The sequence below is a fragment of the Poecilia formosa genome, unplaced genomic scaffold (genome assembly GCF_000485575.1).
Source record: "Poecilia formosa unplaced genomic scaffold, Poecilia_formosa-5.1.2 Scaffold1, whole genome shotgun sequence".
NCBI lineage: Eukaryota > Metazoa > Chordata > Actinopteri > Cyprinodontiformes > Poeciliidae > Poecilia > Poecilia formosa.
In genome coordinates, this window is record NW_006799940.1 from 6657338 (window position 1) to 6678904 (window position 21567).

Consider the following 21567-nt stretch of genomic DNA (forward strand, 5'->3'; position numbering starts at 1 on the left):
CTTGTTTGACTTCTTGTGAAAGCCGGTAGCTTGTGTAATCAGTCTTGTTACAGTTTACTTTAGTTGTTTCAAAGAAGATTACTCTAAGTCCAGTATTTATTTCGACATGAGAGCCTTTAAAGGCCCTAGCTTATAATGAGCTTTTTAAAATTCTGCTTTATATGAGGGAGTAATTTTGGTTCTCATGAGAAAGTAAACCACAAGATTGTGATTATTGATTGACAAGGAAGTATCAGTCATTTAGTAAATTATGCATGTATCCCAAAGCTGATTTCATAAACGAAAGCCCAACAATGAAGAGCCCAACAGGCAGCTTGCTGTCTGTTTGGGTCATGCATCACAGACTTTCTCTGCTCCACAAAATATCCTAAGTCAGTTTTTTTGGCCTCATTCTCTACACCGTACAGGCAAGGATGGCAAGCTGAAATACAAATTGACAGACAGTCAGACCTGACAAGCTGACAGAGACCAAGAGATAAAGACTGACAGCCGGCAAGGCAGGCAGACAAACAAACACAGTCTTAGATGGACAGAAAAAAAAAGCAGGAATGCCAAAAAAAGAGCAGCATGATTGATGGAAAGGTAAAACATATGATTAGCATTTTCAGGCTGTCTTTAGTCATTTGCAGAGTTTATTAATTGGAGACTTTTTGACATCCACAGACATTCACAGTCTGTCATGTTCTCTGCTTTCATCTGCATGCAAAAACTTGTTTTTTGAAGACTGGCATGGAGGATACACTCCAAAGCATTTGGAAACGGAATAATAAACATAACTAATTAGATTTATGCATCAGTCCATGAACTGTGCAAGACTGTTGACTGAAGGCACAGTAGCAACTATTGCTGGTCATGAATTGGTCGTTTCAGAGTGAATAACCATTATCAGATTTATCAGTTCAAAGTGAAATATGCCGCCTTGTAATATTAGCTGTTTGCATTTCCTCTCACATTCTCCCGTGAAAGAGGTGGTGTCAGTGAAGGAAATGAATGTGTTCTGCATGTGAATGCTTGGCAGTGTCCGTCTTTTGGGCGGACTGCATTGTGATGTGGGGTTATTGTTATGGTGCCTTCGCCCCGTTGAAAGCCTAGTGAAGGGATTGTTTTCTTTCCTCTCTGATGACAATACACTGGCGATCCAGAACAATGGGCCACAGGGACGGGCTGCTTCTTCCAGCTCCCCCTGCAGTCCTGGTCCCTGTCCACTCCATTAATGACTCAGGGCTAAACACTACTTACCCTTCTGTAACTGGACCTTCAGCCACCCTCCCCAGGAGCAGCCAGCTTTATCCTGACTAGGTGTGCGGGACGTTATTGAAATTGTTTTGTCTTACAAAATAGCAAGTTTTTATCAAGCAAATCTCAGTCAGACATTGAGATAACTTGAAAAACATTTGAGATGATTGGGTATTCTTACTAACTCCAGTATCTGCCATGCTTAAGCTTTCTTTGGAGGCAGATTATGGCGCAAAAGGGGACATTTAGGGTAGTGATTATGAGCAGAAACAGTTCTCATTGTTATGCAGGAATTCCCCATCTGGGCTTATGTCAATTGTTATGTAAAGCAGTCATTCATTTTCGGTAGTTTGCCTGGAATTGAGTTTCTGCACCAGTCTTTGTGTGCAAATGCTTTCGAGAATGGAAGAGGCGGAGACTACGTTGTTTTTAATCCCGTTTGAGTACAACACACCTGCCTACATATGTATAAGCCCTAATCTTGTCTCTTTTCCCAGGATCAACTACATATGCTGCTTTTGAGTGAATCATGTCTGCAAAGTTGAATTCGGCCAACATTACACAATATGCGGTTCATGATGCCGAGACAAGATGGAATTATAGCAGTACTTTGGGTAAAATTAATAAAACTTTATGGGTTTTATTTACACTTTGCTCCGTGACCAAAACCACAAATAAGCTGACATCTTTAGGTGTTCCCTGAATTTCTCGGCATTCATAAGCTGCTAAAATTGTTATTCTGTTTATGCTCTGGAGTGACTGCACTCAAGAATACAACATTTCCTCAACTCACGTTACCGAGTGGTAATGGCGCAGGTGACTGCCGAATGGGTTGATGTTGAAATAGTAGGAAACATAATAAAGAATATTGCTTAATGATTTTTTTTATACCTTCATATAGTAGAGTGGTATTGATTTTATCCCAAACATAGAAAATGAGTATAAGGAGGTTTCTAATTTGAGAAGCAGACTTATGACTGGTAGCTGAGGGCGAATGTCTGGAGCTTATTTGCTGATGTTTAGTTTATTGTACCCAAAGAATTCAGTTAGTGAAGTGTTGGTAAATTTTAGTGTCTTCTTGGTTTTTGACAGTGCCATAGAGGCTGTTTAGGATTGTCATGACCTGGATTGCTTAGAATCTGGACAAACACCTTCTTTCAGGGTTGTATGTTCTCATCTGGGTAATGTCGGTAATGTTATAGGTAGTGGTGAATCCATAGTTTTACCCCAAAGAGTCTGTCTTTAGTCGAGCAAACTGTTGGTAGGTGCTCATTTTTAGGGAGGGGTGTCTCTGCAAACCACACTTGTAATCTCCTCAGTTGGAACATGTGATTGCAAGTAGCTTTGTGAGGTTTTGTTAACAGAGGATGAAAGACTTTTTCTGGTCTGGTATGTCGCCAAGAAATGAGTGTGCATTTAGGAATGACTAAATGCACACTAGAAATACAAACAGTTCTTGTTATTAATCAAGATATCTGTATTTATGCTAATTGTGATTAAGTCTTCTGACTGTGCACTGTGGAAATACACAAGTATTTTATTGCTCCAGAAAGCATGGTCTTGCAACTGCATGTGTGTGCAATTACTTTAAAAAGCCGAGAATAACTTCAGAAGTTCAGATTCTAAAGAAGAGCTAGAAGACAATCCTATCAGGTTAAGACAAGAACTACTGAAACATGTCCACTTTCATAGACAGCTAATTATTTGTTTATGCAGTTGAAGGCTCAGAAAAAAAAAAAAAAAACACATTTAAAATGACTTCAAATATAACAGCACCCATTAACCTCTAAAACAGAGGAGTTTGCCATCGGGGAAAATCATTTTCCAGGAACAATAAAAACCATTCAGCCCTTATGCCATAAAAACCTAGACAGAAGAGATAATGGCATCATGGTAACAGAGTTTAATAGCAGTAAGGGCACTATAAACTGCCTACATGGGATTATTAGAGGTAGTGAATTGACTAAGTGCAAAACAACACACAAAGGATCAGCTAATTATGTTACTTGTTAGCATTGCATTTGTGGTTCTAAGTGTTTTTCTTGCGGATCCCAAATGTCTTTAGGAATTAGTTTGTAAATAGCTAAGCCTATGCCTGAATGTTTCTTATGAAAAAGAAATACAATTTAAAACTGTAAAAAAAAACCTTTGCATTATATGCTACTTTATTGCAACTCTTCTTTTTATTTTCACATGGGCCATTCAATCAAAACCTTTTTCAGTAGAGATGCAATTGCTATTTTTTTCTGATTAAATATTTGCAAACTAAAATTCAACTGAAAAATAATTCTTCTTTATCTACTTCATAAACCACATAAAAAGCTCATTCTCCATGTCGTCGTATTCCCCACATCTCAAAGCCTAAACGTTATTTGGATGACGGGACAAAAATGATTTTGAAAAGCCATTATAGTGTTTGAGTGGAATCCTCCACAAACTGATGCATTCGCTATGTTTTCGTACACAAATATATCAACGGTTGATAACTGCAATTGTTAAGGTTTTACAACGTTATCTACAATTCTCCATTTGTATTTCAGTCTCACAAAGTTAGCTGAAGTTATACGAGCTGCTCCAATGGCAGCTGATGCTATCATTCCTAACTTGGGCCTAGTCTAATAATATGGAAAACCAAATAGATTTTCATGCGATTTGGCCTTTCACCCACACGTAAAATCTGTTTAATATCACTAAAAGTGATTAATATTACATTAACATTGCAGTCTGCCACAAATAACTTGGCACTGGTGTCACTTATGTGATCATTGTTACTGTTTGGCCTTGCAGTGGAGGAAAGATGATTGTTATCTGAGAGGTCCTGACGTTCTCACCCCTCCAAAAAAAGAGAAAAACTTCCACTACAAAAGAATGCTTTTACCAATGTGACTTAGCAAATTTGCTAATATTTTGGGTCTGAAAATAGTTTAATACCTGTCACATATAGCAGAATCACGTTTTATTTATTCACTTCAGCCGGAGAATATATAAGCAGCACAACTGTAGAGGCAGCAATCAGAATTTTGTGGTTTGTGGTTGACATATTTGTATGGTTTCCCTTTGAGTACAGTTTTACTTACTCTGTGGTTCGTCTAACTTCATTTGACATAGCTTACTCAAAATAAGTTAACTGAATCTTCCTTCGTCAGTCACAGCTTTCATGCTGCAGAGTTTTGTTGAGAGGCATTCACTGATATGATAATGGTTGCCTTTTTGAGTTCCTGAGCCTTACGGGGCAAACAAGCAGAAAATCGTCCGGTTCTGGACGCCAGCCGATTTCTCACAGGGACTCTTATCATAACTTTATGAATAAACAAGGATTTTCCCTTGGAGAATTTCTTTCCACGTTTTGTCTCCTTCTCCTGAGAGATTAATTTGACATGCAGTCTCCTCACTTCCAGCCATTGCCTGCCACTAAAAAGATTTTAAAAATAGACCCACATGACCCGGACTACAGCATTTTAAAGCAGACATGAAGCCCCCCCACCAAAAAAATTAGGCTGTATAATCCAGTCAACATGTACGAGACTCAGGAGGATTATAAACAGAGGTTGAACGGAATGATTCATCTGGTCTCCGTGGAGGCCGAAAGGCAGCGGCAAGAGGAGAAGCGTGGCTGGCTGACAAGAACCGCCCTGGGGCTTAAAACATGCAAAGCTCCTATTTCCACACTTGTGAAAGGTTTTCATTATTAACACTCTGCTTATTCAGAGAGAGTGGAGCAAATGGTTGCGAGAATGGAATGGTGTTTCTAATCTCGGAGTTATTGTTTGATTCAAGTAGGAGATTCCTGCGAGGTTGTGATTTGTTTGCAATACTGGCTGTTGCTAACATTTTTAATATATTGAGGCGGAAAGGCGACTTAGGGTTTTGTGTGAAAAATGTGCAACATTTAAGATAGCTTTTTACGTCGGTACGTAAATTAAAACGCAATTCATCTACAGTTTAGTTTAAAAGCAAGAACTGGATGAAAGATGTTCAAATGTTTGTGAATGTTTCCTCATCCACACAGAACAAAACATGAATGACAGAAACTTACTATTTAGTCCACCTTGATGACACACTTTTTTTTTTTTGCAAAGAGCAACATTCTTTCTTCTTAGCAGAATTTACAGAGTTGCAGAGCCCAAGATCAGATTTTAAACATAATCCACAATTCCTCACAGCGATAAGGGTTTAAGGAAGCTTAATGTTAGCCTGATTATTCATTCTTAAATAAATCCCACTATCTGTTTAGAATTGTCCTTCTGGACCATCAAATTATGTCTAAGTGTCAAACCCACCAGGTGTTAATTGGAGGTAATGTTCAAAATCCTTTTTCATCACTCCGTCCACTTTGTACATTTCTCCTGTATCACTTCATGCAAAACAGCTCCAAAGCATGATACTGCCATCACTATGCATGACGGTCCATATTCTGGTTTGGGTCGGTGTGCACTTTGGTTCATTTTGCTCTATGATGTTATTGGCGGGGCTCTGCGTGGTACACCAGTTGTCAACATGTGAAAGTCTCTGTTTACAAGATCTCCTTAAAACTGTTTGCACAAATGCAAAGGTGGTTGAGGATTTCTCACATAAACAGAGTTTCATGCAGTTCCTGTGAAAAATCAAGTCATAAGTGAATGAATGAAAATAAGTTGCATAACAGCCTTGGAGTCATGTTTAAATGTCAATTTATGCAGCAAATGTTATCTCCTGAGATGTAACTTTGCATTTTGGGTCCATTTAGCATCAGTTATCAAACTCCTTGTTTTTTTATTTTCTGAATAAGTCAACTGTTTGTTTATTTTTAAGAGTTGCTTCTCCATTATAATCAAAGCAAAGCTCAGTGGAAACAGAAGAAACCAGACTCTTATTTATCTCTCTTTCTCTATGGGGCACTCATCTAATGTGCGTGCGTGTGCACGTGCGCGTGTGCGTGTGTGTGTGTGTCTCTGCCCTGTCTCCGTCTCCCTCGCTCTGCTCTGTCTCTCAGCAGAGTGAAACTCGCTGACAGAGGCTCTTTGTTGATGGGAGGGAAGAGAGAGAGTGAGAGATGAGACTAGGTCATACTAGCAGATTATTTAGTGCTCATTGAAATCCTATAGGAGGGGGTCATTTACATAGTGCAGCTTAAATCCACTCGTGACCTCTCCAGTGAACCTATCCACCATATCCCCACCGCCCCCTCCACTTCTGTCTGACAGTGTTTTGTAAACAAATGTTGAGCATGCTTTTCAGGGGCCTTTTTTTTTTTTTTTAGGACGTGGAGCTTCGTATGAGGCAGGTTTGCCAGTGAAGTGGACGTTTTCAGCCACCCTGAAGTGGCCCAGCGATTGAGTTTCACTCTGCTGTGATGTTTGCTTTAAGGCACTTTGGCTGAGACCAGCACTTTTTTTCATTTTTTTTTTTTCAATGAATGCTCTGTGTTGTCAGGTTGCTGAGACTGACGACAGAACTGATGCATAGATTGAGTGCCAATGTTAGTTTCTTTAGGTAAAAAAAAAAGAATGTGGAAATGTCGCTAAGATGCTAAGTACATGGACTAAAGATCATTTCATCTTACTCATTCCTTTACAACAAATCCAACAAAGCACTGAACATAAGCTCATATCCACGGATTACTACTAATACAATCACAGATTTTACTGGAACAAATCAAACACCCTAGCCCACTTGCGTTTACGTGCGTGTAAGATTGTAAGAATACAACCAGATTGTTTTGTTGCACGGGTGCACGCTAAGCTCCCACGCTTAGGCAACCATGACAAAATAGCTACTACGTTCTCATTTTTGCTAACTTTGGAGTCAGCTTTGTCTTATATGGTTATGTAAACAGTAAAACATGTCTAACAAAAGCCAAAGAAAAACATTTTTCCGGTCGAGTCGCTGAAAAGTGAAAAAAAAAGTCCAACATTTTGTGCTGTGCCTTATTAAGAACTAGTGAAGAGAGAGGCCCACGAGTTATAGGTGAGCGAAGGGCTTCAGCTTTTGCCATGGCAACACTGGTTATTTTGCAGAGAGAACTCTGCACAGAACCCTTTATTAAAATTCCCCATTTGTTTCATTTCATTTCTTTACCCTTTGCATATTATTGTAGTCAAAATGCCAGGCTAGACTTGTGCCTCTTATTTTAAGCTCCACTGTGTATTTTAAGCTTGCCAAAAGCATTCAGCAGAGTAAATTATCACATGTCACATTAAAGGGCTTTCAGATATTGGTATTTCAAACTGAGCTATCAACTGATTTTTTTCAAATGATCCTTTTGTCCAGTGGGAGTATGCTTATCTTGATTGCCTGTCTTTCCATTACTTCAATGTTGCAAAAGATGTCCTTCAGGTTTCTGTTTTAGGACCAAAGCCTGTTACAATTTATATGAGCAATGTGACCAAGAATGTCATTGATAAATCTTTGTGTGTATTTAACTCCGTGGTCAATCCTCCCATAACCTAGATGTCACCAGTAGGATACCTTAAGGTTCAATGTTTGTCACAGGTTAAGCAATATTCACAGTAATTGACAGGCAAACTAAAAATGGGTTTCGGTACTCTGCACACAAACGCCTACTCAATCTTTAACTCCTGCACTTTAACCATTTTTCTGAACGGATAAAGAACCCTGATTTTGGGTCAAATTAATAAGCTTAATGAACCTTAAGCCAAACAACAATCCACAAAGTGGTTTGTGTGGTACAAAATAACATTTCCACCATTTTCGCCTTGATGTTTTTACCGTTGTGTATGTTTCACTCCGTGTGATTTCTGGTTTGATCTGTCATGTCAAATGTAATCTGACAGGGCCTTAAGACATTTCTATGCTGCAGCTGCAGTTCACTTTACACAAGGCAGCGCTGCGTGGCTCCGTATACCCTTATCAATCACTGACACGTAAACCCTATGACTCATCTGAAACAGATCAGTCACAGTAAGATTTCATACAGACAAAGTGGGGAAAAAACTGTCTGGAGCTGGAATAATCTTTTTTAAAACCATGCTTGTGAATGCAACAAATCCCCAGGTTGCCATATCACTTGGAGTTCTAGCTATGATTTTAGTTCATTTTGGCCAACTTACGAGAGCTGATCTGCAAATGCTTTCGGAGAAAATTTATGCAAATGCATGCACAGAGCACCTGTAAACAGTGCCCATGCTGTACAAGGTCACAACAGGAGAATAGGCTATAAAAGTGGGGGAGGCTACGGCAGATTGATTGTCTGATTTAACCTGAGTGTTTGTCTTTCACACATGGAAGGAATTTCACCTTAACTTCCAAATAACAAATGATCTGTGATGGCAGTGATCAGATTTATCTTTAGCATTTTTTGCTTTTGCTTCTTGAACAGTTACCGTAGTCATGACGCATACCAACATGTTAATTGTGCACAATTTAATGTGCGGCTCATATAAGCCAGTCTCTTTCTGGGTTGCTGAGAGCCATCGCCGCTGAAAGGTTTGCCTGTTTTGCATGAACGCCTCTTTAAAAGGCCTTTTTTTTCATTATTTTTTATGATGCCATAATGACTCTCCTCGATGGATGATGTCAGGCTAACTGCATGCTTAATTCATCTTAGACTAACAACAACACTGGTCGCTTTTTTTTCGGCAACGTGCAGCGGTTATTGATGATTATCTCCCAAATAAGCTCATGCCATTCTGACTCTAATTGTTAGTAAATGGTTTGGGCGGAGAACAGTGTCAGTCAGGAGATTAATTCTCCTTTTGCATTTGCTGGATATTTTGAGGAGGTTCCATGTAATTATTAAAGCAGTTGCTGCTTGATGGAAAAGGGGGAAAATAAACAAATATTTTAATCTTAAGTAACTGAACAGACTGTTGGGAATAGTGGTGTCACATAATGAGACCATGTGCTAAATTTAGATGACGGCAGCATTGCAATTGTGACACCACCAAGTAAAATAGTGCATATAACGCCAACTCAGCGGAGACCAGTCTTGCTGCATGTCAAGCTAACTGTCGCTTCTTAAACATTTGTAGGCTGGTAAAATATTAGATGTGTCTTATATGCCGAGTTAGGCACCTGGAGCAATTTTGAGCTGCTGGATTTGTGTTGCATACCAGAAAAAATAGACGTGCGTTTTAGGATTTTTAAAGGTGCATCAAAAACACAGAATGATTGAAACATTCTAGAATTGCTTAAGGACACAGAAAAATCACAATTGCTATGCAAACATTAAAATTTTTCTTTAGGAGAACAAAATCACTACTATCTATCGAACTCTAAATTCATCATTAGTAAGGCTATTATTTTTAAACATGGTGAATTTAAAAAAGTAATATTATTCCTCAGGTAAACCAAACCGAGTTTTGTTAGACAAAAAACTTTTGTTGTTAACCAGAGTTAAAATAGATACTGGTTTTATATTTTCAGAGTGTTTATGCTGTTAAAAATAATCAAAACTGCACCATATGGCCTTTAATGACAAAATCACCAATTTGGTTAATTATCAACTGCTCAACGTTCTTACGCATCGACCTGGTAGCTTAAACAATTCACATTTAGCATCTTATTTTAACGTTGCGAGGATTTGATAAAAAAGCATGTTTACATATCGATTTAAATGAGTCAATGTATTATCTTGAATGATAATCCTTCAGAGTAAATTCAGACTTGGTGTGAAAAAAACAGCAACCCTTCCATGCGTTTCTTCGTTCCATCTGTCCAATTAAGTGTAGCACATGCTTTCTGTTAAAAGCTGTAGGAAAAAAAAAAATTGCCAGGCTGCTAGAAACAAATCACAAATTCCTCTTTACTTGTGCTTCGGTTCTGTTGTCGAGACATTTGAAAGGAAGCTGCAGACTGCTCCGTCTCTAATTCAGATACAGCAGAAAGCGTGAGAAATGGATTGCTAGGCTGCAACAGGGAGAATTTGCTCAGCTGCTGCCTTCCTGCATGTACTGCACAGATTCATAATTAGTCTATTAGAGCAGGGCCGTAGCAATGGGTTATGTGATTCAGAGCGATTAGAGCACTTAAAGCCAGCGTGTCTCCTTCACTTTTATCCCTGCTGAGCAGTTATGCTGCATGGTGTTGCATGGACACTTTATCAAGCTGTCTCAGTGGAGCAGACGTGCCAACAAAATGCGCTGTGACACGTTTGACTTGGTGTGCTCCGTGATTTGTTTTCCATGTTTTTAATGGACACAGCCTTAACTGTGATGTGGCCCATCTCTTAACTCTTCTGTCGGAATCCTGAAACGGACTGATGTCGTCTGAAATGTTTGTATTAGTGGGTTTTACTTAAATTTGTACTTTAAAAAAAAATAAATCCCCACACCTCTGCAAAGGCTCACCACTGTTAGCAGCTTTCATGGGGTATCTGAATGATTCATATCTACAGTTATTCAATCAGCAGTTTAGCTGTCAATCAAATGCACCGGCTTTGATGGTAATTACTTACTTACTCTGTTAGACCTCTCTGCAGGAAGAGCAGACGGCTACAGCTGTATTTCAAAACAGACAGCTCTCTTGCAGATTATGTTGGGTACATCTAATCAGAGGGAGTAATAATGGCTGGTTTACCAGCGGTGACACTCGGGGTAAAGAGGCTTGGGGTTGTGGAGCAGGGATACTGGCGAACACTCGCAGAATCACTAAGCAGTCTGGGTAATTATTTCTAAATCAATATTGTGACAAGCAAAGCTCTGGAGTGCCAAATCCCAGCTCGTCCGATTTGAGCAAACTTATCCCCGTGGAATCTCCCGAGCTCAAATGCTGCTGCCTGCGATTGATTCTCACATGATACCCTTCCAATGATGGCCATCTGCAATGCTAACGCAGTGGTGCTGATCGATCAGGTGCTCTGCAGCATATGTGTAGGGGCTTTCTGCGGCGCTGGCCTTGAAGTATATCTTTGTAAGTATTTCAACTGCTGAGAAATGGTGTCATATGGAGATGCGTTTAATTTTAGAAAGGCGCCAATCCGAATTTGGTGTCCAGTTTCTTTGACCAGTTGAAACTGACTCATCTAATTAGGATTTTTCTTTTAAAAGCGCTGTGATACGAGAAGATATAAGATCAGCAGTCGTGAAAAACACCATTGGTAAAAGATAAAATTAACAAAGGAGTGTACATATATTCACTGGAGAATGTAGTTCTTTACCTTAACGCTGAGATTTCCATAAGGCTTTCAACGTTTCCAGATGGTAAATGATGTAACGGAAAAATAAAAATAAATCAGCTTTACCGTGAAAATTCAGCCCTCCCGTCACCAGCTGACATCCTTGTTCTTTCTCCCACTCTTGCAGCCCAAATGATGTATCTTTAAAAATTCTCTTGAAATTGCTTCCTACGTTGCTGTGTTTGCATTGAGCTTATTTTAAACACTTTATTGATGTTGAAAATATGTTTCTTTGAGTCTCTCTGCCTCAAGACTCTTTTTCTTCCAGAAGAGCGTTTGGTTCACTCAGCCTGGTAGGAACATAAAACATTAATTGGTTAAAAACACACAGACTTTCATTTTCCCACTGTTCAGTGCCAATCAAGATAAAAATAGGCCCACTCTAGCTATAAGCAAAATTTCTTTGCTGAATTTTATTGTTTGTGTCGAAGTAATGTTTAGTAAAAATGTTGAAATCCTAAGGATTTACATGTATGGAGTTATTCTTGTTTAGTTTATGTTTTGGTTCTAAAGTAACACTCCTTCTCAAGACCACTTCATATGACTTCCTCTGGTTTTAGTCTTTTAATCTTTTACTGTTAAGTCTAGGAAGGTGTCAAGATTTTACTTTTGTTTCTTAAGCTGCTTAACTCTGATCCCAGATTCATTTTGGCAAAAAGACCCCAAACTTAGTTTTTGAATGTAGTTCAATTTCTTTTTATATATTGAAACTTAGAGCTACTCCATGTCCTCTGAGTTTCCAAGTCGTAAAATCAATTTCGTCGGACTTAGTGATGTATTTATGGCTCCAGGAGCTCATACAATCTGCCCTTTAAGTGCTGCTTAGAAATGTGGATGACACATGACCAAACCCATGCATTTACATAAAAAAAAATAAAAATAAAATGGAGTTCATAAGGGAGATTGCAGGTCAGTTGATTGTTTACAATGTAAAACTCACCAAATTGTGTTGCCTTTTAGTGTAAATTATTTCTACAAGAACTAATGCCTGGCTGTAGATGAGTCGTTCTCAATTTCAGTTTTGCCATTCTAATACAAGTAGAATGGCTCAATGTAAAGATGTAATTATCTAAATACATGAGATTATTACATAGTGTATTTAAAGCACAAACATGTTTTTTTTTTTTTTCTCGAGATTTAAATTTAACAGGCAGATTTCTAACAGCTGAAATACACATATTATATATAGATACATACTTGATTATTTATAGATGTATGGCACAAACTGTTACACATTTGCTTCCCCTCTGCTTCCCTCTCCCTTCACTTTAGAGCACGGTCTTTTAGTGCGAGACAATTTCCTCACACTTATCAGTTCGACCTCACACATCCTGACAAACTTTATTACAGTTTCTCTCTGCCGCCTCCTTCAGTGCAGTGTCTTGTTTTCCCAGCTCGTTCCAGAGCTCGCGCTCTCTGGGATGCAGACGGGCACGTGGCAACAGGGAAACACTTACTCAAAAGGTGACAAAATGGTCTCGGAGAAGTCGCCTCTGAAGCCGCCAAACCTTATGAATAGGTTTGTTATTTGGGGAGAAGATTTGTTGTCTCGGCTTCACAAAGGTGTTGCTGTCCATCGCAACAACATGCAGCAGAAGTCAAAGGACTTTTCTGTCCTGTCAATGAAAACGGCTGAAAACGAAATTATTTAAAGTTTCAGTCAGAGCCTACTACTTTTTTCTTTTTTTTTTTTTTAGCGAGGAACTAGCTCAACATGCATACACGAAATACACTTTATCAAGTTGCTTGTTTGACTTCATGTGTGAGGAGAAGAAATATGAAGTGGAAGTACCAGGTGCGCCTCGATAAAGACGAATATCACCAAAACGTTGTTCACAGGATAACAGAGTTTGTTTCATTCAGATGGAAATTAAAACCGAAATGGGAACGAGAAAAAGGTTTAAACTTGCAATCAAATTCCAAAATAGTCATAAGCAGCAGCTCACTTCTGTCATTCCCTCACCAGCCTCCCTCCCTGGATTCTCCTTTGCATTAAGCATAACAAATGATTCTTCCTTGCTGTTTGAACAGATTGTGTATTCTGGTTGGGTGTCAGGTGAGTTAGCATGCAAAGCACATTGAATTGGATGGGGCTGGGGCACAGAGCTGTAATTTTTTTCTCATCGGTAGTCAGCAGTAACAAAAAGCACAAGTCTCCATTTTATTAGAAAATTTAGCACAGTCCTCATTTATTGGCACCCGTGGTGAGGTTTGGCCAGGAAGCCAATAACATTTTGTTTCTTACATAAACAAAGTGTATTAGCATGTGTTTATACTGAAAAAAAAAATGCTGCACTTCTTAAACCGATATTTTTCTTTTTTTTATCATCTTATCTTTCTTACTATGCACAGTGTTGAGATAAACATTGGTCCTTATTTTGTTTGTCATGGTTCCATTTGTTAAAAAAAATAAATAAAAAATAATCGTTTCACTGTAGGCAAGTTTACACATCGAGCTTATGATTTTTTTTGGGTGACCTCCAAGAGCATTTATATTTTTTTGTGTTTTAATTTTACATTACCTTTTGGTGCATAAATGTAAGCAAGAATAGAGGTTAAATACTCACTAAATTTTTTGAGTAAAGTTTCTACTACAGTGCACAATATTATGTTTTGTTATGTTTCTGCTCTTCAGAGCAACACAAGTACAAAATGAACCTATTTAAGGGATCCAGGTACATGTTGAAGAAAAGTCTTTTGTCAAATAAGTCTGTAAATGAACTTTCCTGTCCTGTAAGCAAATAAAATGTGTACAGCAACAAATAGAAGTGCACCGATTGCAGTTTTCTTGCCGATTGCCGATCTTTAAAAAGCCTGACCTGCCTATTCAGATTTTGGTCAATATACTTTTTTTTTTTTGTCTGAAATGTTGATAAATATAGTAGAGTTGGCAACAATGAGGGTGACTATTGTTAACTGCTAACATGCAAACATGACCTGGTGGGTGGGTCAGTCAAGTCTGTCTCATAATAGCTGTTTTTTAGACTTTTGCCAAGGTAGATAAGGTGGGGTTCACATTTAATTATCAGACAATCACCGGTTTCCCATAATTAAGGAAACTTTTTACACATTATATGGTGGCTAAGGACGGTGTGTTTGTGGCACTTAAATGTTGCATTTTTTGTTTTTATTGAGTTGAGGGTAAAACAAATGGATTAGAAATTTTAAACAGCAAGCTGGCTACTTTACTTGAAAGCTGCAATCTTTTCTGCAAGTTTGTCTATTATGTGAGTTTTTAAAACAATAAGTCATTTATCTTATATCTGAAGACTATCAGATAGAAGATTAAGATTAAGCAGCCATTAATCTTGAGCTACTCAAGGTTAATGACGGCTCCAATATTCATCATTATTCTCCTCAACAGCAGTTCAAATGTAGTTTAAAACTACATTTGAACAGGCTCAGAAGAGTTTATGGTTTTAAACTACGGAAAGGCTAAAAACTGTCTTTTTGTCTGAAGACAAATTCCACCCACAAGAAACAGCAGTCTCCTACTAAAGAATACTCTTTATATACTCTGTATATCGCCAAGGCTCAAGCACATTTAGAGTATTCTTGGCATCTTGGTAGCTTACAGGATTTCTCAAACAGGGTTATCAGTCCCCCCACTGGCTCTTTCTCCAATCCCACAAGATATCCTTCTCCACTGACATCCTACACATGATTGGCTGAGTTCGCAGTTGGCATACTTTCCTCGTCCTCCCTTTAGCGCTGCCTCATTTCCTTTGGCTGCGTTGGAGTTGAGGCAGAGTTCATTTTAGAATTGTACATCCTTGCTGCAGGGCTTATGGCAGAGGTTGGGGTGTTAACAAAGAAAATCTTTGAATCTTTTGAAACGTAAGCCAGAAAGAGTGGCTTATGAGGAAACGTAATTACCCTGGAAATCAACAACCAAAGCAGCTCATTTTGTGTTAATATTTAAGCACTAGACTGTGTTTGTGTGTATCCATGTGTTTGTGCGAAGTGTTTTCTGTGTGGGAGTACAGTCTGACATATGCCCGCAGGTTTGCACCAAACAGAGGCAGAAATGGAGGCTTTCCACAATGACACTCGATACATGACATGCCCAGCTGTGAATTTAGCATCAATAGAGCGGCATATGTTTGGCTTTGCCGAGCTGTTCTCTTTTTCTTCTCGTGTGATCGATGTAAAATGACTAACTTTAACCCAGCATGTTATCACATTTTCATTTAGATGTTTTACAGAATCGACACGGGCCAGGTTTTTCAATCTGCTATAATGCCTCACACCCTATATGGACACATTATATTTTATGTCTTTTAGCACCAGTTGAATCCAGCTGATGCCAAGATCTAATTAATTGATTTTTGAAGCTTGCTGGTTGTGAAATATGCAAGTCACAAGTGGACATCGTTCAGGGCCTTCTAGACTGCATTTGTCATATCCATTTGTTAATATTTGTGATGTTTCTGTGTGGGACTGTATATTAGAAAATCCTGCAGTGGCGTATTCCTATTTTCACTCCAGTTATTTCACTCCAAACAGTCCTGTTCGATATGAATATCCCACACATCGATATTACAAAGATAATACCGTTGCAGTATATTGTGCAGTCCTGTTTTTGTTCTTTTTCTCTTCTTTTGGAAGTAATTCGACATAGTGCAGCTCAAAATCTACACAGCTACCTTTTAAAAATAAATTCAACGAATGGACATCGGTGTGTGTGAATTCAAAAATACCTTTAGATGGAATTGCCCCTTTCAGACGATTTAACTAATAGTGTATTCATGTGCCATTTCCCCTGTGTTCTCCGTGAAGAAGGGGGAGGCGGGGCAGAATGCTCTCTGACCTTTCTTCTTGACCTTGTTCTGTCTAGTCACCACCTGGCTTCAGGGGAAATGTTGCATGACACTGTTCACAGACGCACAGAAATACACAGCCTGGCTTACGTATACCTGCTCAAGATTAATGGCAGCTCCGATATTCATCATTATTCCCCTCAACAGCAGTCAGATATGGCCCTGAGCCAGACGCCTGCCACCAAAACCCGAAAAGAAAGAGAAAAAAGGCATACGTCGTTTGTTGCTCGGCTGCAGACTGTCCAGTGCAAAAAAATAAAATAAAATTACATCAGAGGTACCAGAATGTGTATTTTAATTATTCAGCATGCAGACTTGTGATTAAAATAGATGCTCTTTAAGCGGGTGTAACAGGACACAACCAGCCTTCAGTCTTTATGATAAACTTGCACACATTATCTTTTTCATCATTCAAGCAAAAGGCCTTGGCCCTGCCATCACCACCACCACCTCTACAGAAACTCCCTCTTGTTATCCATCCTAATTGCGTAGAGATGAGGGTCAATGAAAATTGCACAAAGGACTGCTGCAGAGAGAGGTGTTGGACCTCGGATTAGGTGGGGGCCGGGTGTTGTTACTGCCGGGTAGATAGAGAGGTAATTGCTGGAGGGGATGGAGGGTGGGAGTGGGTTGTGTCTGCCTGCTGACTCTCAACATAGGAACATCTGCCTCGCAGACTGCAACAGATGCAGAGGCACAGAGGGAGACGTGGAGCGTGATGGTGGCTGTGGGAGTTGAGGGGTCCTTCCAGACTGTTGCAGTGGGGGGGTCCACCACCCCTCTATTTGTTTCTGTGGTTCCTAACTATTAGTTATTCTTGTTATATTTGTCTTAGATACTTTAAAGATGATAGTAGAGCTATGGAAGGTTCTCAGATTAAATCTCAGAGATTGGAATAGTATGCCTTAAAAAAATAATAAGAATTCCCCATCTTGTCACAAGAGCAAATTTGTGAAGGGATTTTATAGAGACTCATTTTATGGAGGCGTATCACATTTTGCATATTGGGACATGTCCAAAAAGACTTTTGGTTACAATGACAGATAAAGCTCGTTCTACAAATTGTTGCCTTCAGGGACCTAATACATATGCGTGCCACACCTTTTCAGATTTTTACCTATAAAAAATGTTTTAAAACAAAGCGTCCTTGTTCACTTCACAATTATCTACTGATTTGTGCATAGAAGAAAATCCTATTAAACACACAGTATTTGTTTTTAATGTGGAAAAGATTGACGGTTAAACACTTCCTGTAACCTTATCTAAAAACAATAGATTAAATCAGCAATTAAATCTGGAAGGTTACTCTTTTAGAATTAAGGCATATTTAAGCTAACCACAAACCCAATAAGAAGGCAGAAAACCTGACCAAGTAAAAAAATAAAAAATAAAATAAAATAAAAAAATTGTACTAGGCTGGGTGTTTACTTTTGGCACGTTATCATGCGTAGCCAACCAAATTTCTGTACCGGTAAATTGTATAAAACTGGCAGAGAAATGGTATTTGTCAAAGAGTCCTGTCATTATTCATGCTAGATTTGAATAGAATTCCAATTAGTCAATGCCATACCAAGGCCAGGTATTATTTTTCTTCCCCCCAAGTTGTCTCAAACATCATATGCTGTGTACCTTACAAGGCATTTCACGTCTCAAACTGCTAACATGTACATTTTACAGTTTTCATTCATTCAGTCTCATGGACTCATGCATGTGTAAGATGCAGAAGCACACCTGAACTGACTGACTGCCTGCTGCTAAATCTCAATGAGCTAATTTCCATCATCCAATGAGATTCACTCATTTATGGCCCTGTATATTAGTTTCCCAGCTGCTGCTGCTGCTGGAATATGGATTATGGGATGTTGAATCTTGGCAACAATTCTTGTTAGATCTGTTTTAATCACACCAGTGTGATAAAACGAAATATAAACAGGCCATTAAAAGGGAGATAATAAATAATTTACTGCATTTGTTAAACAAAATCTGAAGAACATTATTGGCATTCATTTTGTACGGCATGAAATTCTGTGTAAAATGATGCTTCTATGGAGAATTTCTTTCTGTTTCTACCTTTGAAACTGTGGATTATGTGTAGCTTGGAGACGTATTTGATCTCTGAGGAATGACTTAAAGGTTCAAATAGAAATGACTTGACTTTGGTGTGAGAAGTTCCTCAGATGTTTGTCTGTTGCAAAAACATCTACAGATGTTTCAGGGAGAAATTCCCATAGGAACTCCACCTTGAATGCAACTATCTGAGGCAGATTTCTTTATTCTTTTTTTTTTCTTTAGACAGAGCTCTTGCGCATTTATTCAGCAATGATAACCACAGTGATAAAACTCACATAAACTCATTTTCATATCCGTTTGTTCCCAGATTAGTATTTTCCCCCTTATTAGTTGACATGTGTGACATGTCTTTTTTTTTCTCCACTTGGTGCTGACTTAGTTCTTCCATTATCATGCTTCCATATCTGTCTTACTAAGTACTTGTGAGGATGTTGGGTTTTATCTGCTACAGAAGTCTGGTGTGGACAGAGATGTGCAGGCGGACCATCGGGCTTGTAACAGGGCTTATCAGCATGTTGTGGTAGCGCTGTTTTTGTCTGCTCTTTATCGCTTATCTCAGATGCAGGACATGAAGCAGAGCAGATGTTGGCTCAACAGTAGCTAAGCAGGAAATCAGGAGAGTATTTTGCTTGCTGGTGTGCTATGGACAAGGAAAAAAAAAAAGATTAAGTTCCTCACACTGATGTAACCTGAGATGTGTAAAAAAATATTTTATGTCAAAGAGATTAACGTACACTAAGTGATGAGCTGCTATTTTTTACTTTAAAATATCTTCGTTCTGACAGAGAAAAGTATTTTCCACAAGAGATTTCATGTTCCGGCACATTTATCTGAATTAAGAGACGCAGGTAGAGTTTTCAATAAACATATATATATATATTTTTTACTTTCTTTTGTTTACACAGGCTGTTTGCTCACCTGTTAGAAAATTTACTCTATGTTTTGATATGTCTCATTAATATCTGATCAAAAAACAGACTCCAGTGAAAAGTTGCATCTGGACAAATTTTACAGAAAACTTGTTCCCTTGCTCCATAAACTTAAACTATCAGCATACAGTTTAATCAGAATTGTTTTAAAACTGCTGAGTCTAGTGTCCTTAGGTCCTGCAACACAGACAGGAAGGGTCCAGCAGTCAAAATAGTCTCTATTTTATTGTGACGATCAATATAAGGGATGACAAACACACTTTCTGTTAATCATTTCAGTTTCTACAAATTCTCCCTTTTTTTCTCGTTCTTCACAACTTGGTCAACTTAATGTGGCATCCATCATGGTTCTTCATGGGGTTGGGAAATGCTGTCCAACACTTGTGGCTAATGAGTAAAAAGAAAAAAAGGCCCCGGCATTGTTGTAAACTAATTAATTACAACACAGCAGTGGCAGGGTAATTAAAAAAACTCTTGCATGTGTTTCACTGAACTACGTTGCATGAAGCCTTGCAGCTTCTCACATGTGGAGCTATAATCCTCACGTCAGGTCCAGGAATAAAAAAATGCGCAGTTGCACTATTTGATGGTGTACAACTTGATATATGTCACCAGAAGGCTGGACATTTCCCTTCAAAAGCGCTTGCTTCATTGATAGGTGACTGACAACAGAAAGCAGAGGGACAACATGCCCTGGCACTTGACCTTTCTGGTATTGGTGTTAACTGTGATCCATTTTGTGGATGACTCATTACTGAACCTGCTACATTACATGACCTTTCAGAAGATAAATGGGAGGTGCCAAATGTCAGTTCCAACCTGAGGCAACGTTGTGTACAGGCTGTGAGATTTCTATGTGCAAAAGAGGGCAAAGGACTTATTTGCCCTACTTAACTACAGAAATGCTGATTCGCTACTGTATTCTGCCTTGAGGAATGCACAGTGTGGCCATCATGTTGACAGTCCACTTTGTCTGGCAACAGTGACATTAGGTTCAATTAGAGGTCATGTCAGTGAAGCCCTTGATGACCTTTGACGTTAATATCCCCTCTATGTAAAATATTGTGAAATATACCTTGTTGATGTAATTGAGGGAAGTCAACATGACTCAAAAGCAGTATGCCTGCAGTCTGCCTGTAATTCTTGACTGGTACCACTTGTGATAAAAACTGCACTTTCAAAACACAAAAACCCACCAGAATTCAAATTAGACAATGAAATTTCTGGCTCCAGTTTTGATAAGCAGAGTTTGTTTATTGGGGTCAGCCCTCCTAGCAATAAAGAGCCATGCAGGCATTATTGAAGTCTAATTTTTCTAAACATAATGACTCCGTTGTAATTATGAGGGTTAAACTGTGCTGCATTAGTGTAGCAGTCGAAATGTTAATTAGAGGACAAGTCCATTTGCAATTATTTTACCCACAACAACAATTTGACCCTAAAATGTAGCCTCAACTAATCCTACTGACATGATGTGCAGGTAAAATGCCTCTCCTTCATTTAGCTCAGGCAGTTAAGAAAAATTATTCTACAACATTTTCTTTCCTGATGTGCTTTATGCTCACAACAATAACTCTGTGGTCTGGCTGTTGACTCTGGCAGAGGTTGTTGTTTTAGTCATGGAAAAACATGTTACCGATAAGTATTCCCATTAAAAAGTTATTTTTTGTCAAGGAAGCACTCTTTTCTGAGATTACCATGACAGAAAACCAGACCTTGGGGTTGTGTACAATGTATCATCATCAGTGTGTGACAGTGCCTTCCTGTTTTGGTGTGTGTGACTGGAAAGCTCTGTGAGTTTCAAAGAAAATAAAAGTGCTTCACCGTCACATTAACCTTCTGCTTTAAAAACCAGTGGAAAGGCTGAATTTGATTTACATTCTATGCTTTCATAATTTTCCAATTTTCAGGCTCTTAATATGATGGTAATTGGTCTTTTTTTGATGAATTCGGCAACAGCTCACAATACACAGTTTCAAACGTGGAAGCACCTGCAGGTTTATTTTGACTGTTCCCAGCGTACTTTTTTTTATTTTTTTTTTTTAGTTCAGACCATTTACAAATATTTTGTTAACATCAACAAATTTGTTTTGTTGTCTCTTAGTTGCGCAGTCTAGAACTATTTTGCATTCAACACACCTTTAATGACGAACTGCTGATTTATTAAATGTGCAATAAATAAATGTTTGCTCCTAAAAACATTTTCAATTTCTAGCTCTTCAGTACTGCCCAAGAAATCACTGTGTGTGTCTTTGATTTAAATAATCAAACAAATCCCTGATTGGCCATTTCACAGCTCTTTATAGAGAATAAAATATTGTGCAGGCCTCAGGGCACTGGTATCTCTTAGACTAAAACCCTTTCTACACCCACATAAACAACATTGCTGGCCCTTCAG

At 38.6% G+C, this 21567-nt stretch overlaps 1 protein-coding gene across 6 annotated transcripts in view; it reads left to right on the forward strand.

Annotated features, from left to right (window-relative positions):
• Nucleotides 1–21567, forward strand: part of sash1a (SAM and SH3 domain containing 1a) — a 164175-nt gene that overhangs the window by 14569 nt on the left and 128039 nt on the right. The gene's annotated exons all lie outside the window — the stretch shown is intronic.